The sequence below is a fragment of the Sinocyclocheilus anshuiensis genome, unplaced genomic scaffold, assembly GCF_001515605.1.
Source record: "Sinocyclocheilus anshuiensis isolate Anshui unplaced genomic scaffold, SAMN03320099.WGS_v1.1 scaffold579, whole genome shotgun sequence".
Classification (NCBI taxonomy): Eukaryota; Metazoa; Chordata; class Actinopteri; order Cypriniformes; family Cyprinidae; genus Sinocyclocheilus; species Sinocyclocheilus anshuiensis.
The window spans coordinates 2,155,572-2,159,107 of NW_015551075.1; the positions used below are offsets into that span (position 1 = coordinate 2,155,572).

The 3,536-nt window shown below is 35.5% G+C and overlaps 1 protein-coding gene across 1 annotated transcript in view; it reads right to left on the reverse strand.

Moving 5' to 3' along the window:
* Nucleotides 1-1,102, reverse strand: part of LOC107662341 (60S acidic ribosomal protein P2-like) — a 4,434-nt gene extending 3,332 nt beyond the window's left edge. Inside the window, exon 1 of the mRNA XM_016452324.1 lies at nucleotides 1,004-1,102. The gene's annotated coding sequence lies outside the window, so the exon portion shown is untranslated. The remainder of the gene's footprint in view (nucleotides 1-1,003) is intronic.
* Between the last annotated feature and the right edge of the window lie 2,434 nt (nucleotides 1,103-3,536).

Sequence of the window (3,536 nt, forward strand, 5' to 3'; positions counted from 1 at the left end):
TTTTTATATTTAAAGGATTTGCCACTGATGATTCAAACGCGAGTTTTGGGCATGTAGAGTAGCGGTTGGTTGTTTGTAATTTCTCCGACACAAATGCAGACATGGTTTTATGTTTACACGATGCAACGCGTAAAAAGACAGTATAAATCATTATAATCCGTAATTATGTCCCAACTGGATGCAACAAATGCCTCGTTTATAATGGGTTTTCATGTTTTTGTCTCGTTGCTCCGGCCGGACAGGGCATCATCACAGTATGGTGAGGGGCGTAACATTTCCGTCACGCGCTTGAGGTATTCGGCCAATCACAATGCACTGGATAGCTGGCCAATCACAGCACACCTCGCTTTTCAGACCGATGAGCTTTGTAAAAATCGACGCGTTTCAGAAAGGCGGGGCATAGAGGAGAAACAATCATGTACAGTATGTGGAAAATAATGTGTTTTTTGAACTTTAAACCGCATAAACACTGTATTTCATTACACCAAATAATGTTATTTTTAGCAGCAGCATATGACCCCTTTAATGGATTCGACATGTAGGAAACTGGCAGTTTACACAAATATTTACAGCTGGATGTCCCAATGATATTAGCAAATAATACTGCGAAATTTAAAATAACATTAATCTCACGCAATATTTATTCAATTTACTAAACATGTTTTTTAAATAATGAAAATGCATCGAATGTTTACACAAAAACGTCTACTATTTGAGCACTACTTGCTCTTTTTTAATTAAAAAGCGCAAGAGGGGAAATTAGTGTAACGTTACTGAAGCCAAAACAACTAACGTTATGGCATTTTTTACTAGTAATTGAGAGGTAAGCCACATGGCTGAGTGCACTAGTTAGCGGGCTTCAGCCAACGTTAGATCAATCTGAGCTTGTATTACATCAGTCTCGCAAACGAAGGATCGAGGGACTTATCGTTTCAAATACATGCATCATTTGCTCATTCGACGTTTGTGTGTGCTTGTTAAATCAGTGTTTTTAGTCACTCACTTTGCGGAGAGAGAGAGTCTCGCGTGTTCACTAGCGGGCTCGTGCGGGCAGAAAGGAAGCGGAAAGGTGGCGAAAACCGGAAATACGACACGCTCGAGGGTTGGGTGAGGGAGGAGTCTCTTGTTTTTCCCCAGTGATTTGGATGAGATATTGATATTATGAATAAATAAATGCCGCACAATTGTATACAATATATTGCGACGGAAAAAAAAATTAAAAGAGAAACAATAAAAGAATATTTGACTTTTGTGCTCAATCAATAATAGATCAGTGCGCCCAGTGGACATGACATAGAAATCGTAATTATTATTTTTTATATAAAATGTTATATTTAGGAAACATAAATCATTCCAAAAAAAAAACAAACTTGGCAACAAAAATACAGAGTCTTCTGTCATGCATGCACGTCCACTGTTGGTCATTGTTAGTGGACAAATTAATATAGTGAGAGTGTGGTAAGTATGTTGTTATTGTGTGTGTTTTTTTAAATTATTATTATAAAAGTTGCAAAATTGGCCATTATTGTGATCAATTCCAAATGATTTAGTTTTTACACCATTTAAGCCATCGAATGTGCCACTAGTCTACCAATAAAACATGCCAGCAGAGGTCATTGTTTATCATGAGCATATAACCCAAATATATAAAGTGACTGAGATATAGCTCACATGCACCAGTAGCCTGATCTCATCTCATCTCATCAGTGGATTTATAAGGTAAACATATCGTATTATTTAATACAGATTTGAACAGTGTACAGTGTATTTGAACAGTGCTTACAAGTGCACTGTTTTTTAAACAACAAACTTGAAAGTAATTAAATATTTGGAGGGTATTCTTGCCCCAGTACAAGTATGCTATATGCACAATCACATCCACAGACAAGTCAGAAAATCACTTTTATATTAAAATGCAAAAATCGCACACTGGAAATGAGTTTCAGGAGGATTTTTACCTTTAAGAGAACATTACTTTCTAACTAAGTGAAAACACAAGTGTAGCTGTAGCCTAAATAATGCTCAAGATAGCATAATACAGCAGCCATTCTTTTAGAACAGGCAAACTGGCCTGTGTCTTTGTTAGATATACGGCTGTCTGTAACTGTATTTCAATCTGTTCATCACACAAAGTTGTATGGTATTATTTTGTCCTTTTTGAAGTTTGACAGTATAAATTACATCCACCTTCACTGCAAAAGAACAGTTCACACATTCTGCCTATAACATCTCCTTTTGTTTCCTAGAATAAAGAAAGCAATTTCATTTAAAAAGGCAGAATAATGACAGAATTTTCATATTCTGGGTAAACTATCCAAGTGCATCAGCGATAAAATCCTAATAAAAAGGTCTCTGACAGACAGAAAAAGGGTGAGAATGTGAGTAATGTAAAGAGCACATCAGACTGTCTGATATTAGTAATGATCAGAGGTGTAAAGTATTGGAGTAAATGTAATTAGTTACTGTACTTGAGTATCTTTTTGGATACTTTGTAGTTGTACTGAGTACCAAAGATATTAGCAACGTTTACTCTTTACTTCACTACATTTTTGAATGAGTATCTGTACTCTTTACTCCACTACATTTGAAATGAGTGTTGCAGTTACACATTACATTTTGCATGGACCTAGCTTTTTCTGCAGCAGTTTATTTCTGCTACAAAAGACGTGATACTGCCTATTACAGGTCACTGAAAGTACTGCGTTTTGCCCTTACTCACCCAAACTTTTCAACAAGGCTACTTTATGTGAATGCGAGTTCCTTAGCAAGTATTTGTGAATCACAGGTGTTTTATAAATGAGATGAGGACATGACTGCAGCCAGCAATGAAGCCCAAACCAGCACAGCCACTGCAAGAAGGCTTCGGCTTTTTAATTTTACTTAACATTATTTTATTTATCCATTATACTGAAGAGACCTTTTTGAAAGATATTATACTTTTTGACCTTTTTGAAAGATATTGTTTTTTTTTGTTTGTTTTGTAATTTTGAGGTGTTCAGTTTTATTTTGGGTTTAGAAAATAAACGTGATTGCTCTCCTCACAAATCACACTGGCATGTCTCTTTGACTAGTGCATCTTTGAGCCTATATTTAGTATAAGTAAAATACTTAAGTACTGTTAAACTCAGATACTTTAAGGCTTTTACTCAAGTTGTTTATGAATTGGTGACTTGTAACGTGTAGTGGAGTAATTTTTACTGTAAGGTATCTGTACTTTTACTCAAGTGTGGTTTTTAGGTACTTTACACCTCTGGTAATGATGTTAGTGTGAGAGGTGGATTTGAAGATGACAGAAAGGCAAATATGTGACAGATGAATGATAATAAAGCAGCAAAGGGATAGTTCATCCAAAATTGAAAATTCAGTCATCATTTATTTTCCTTCATGTTGTTCAAACCCAGATGACATTTTTTTTAAATGCAAAAGGTGTTGTTTGACAGGATGTCCTGACTGCTGTTTTCAGAGTTGTTTATTGTCATATGTACAAGTACTACGAAGTACAATGTTAATTGTATGCTTACTTGAATGCTTCTCCA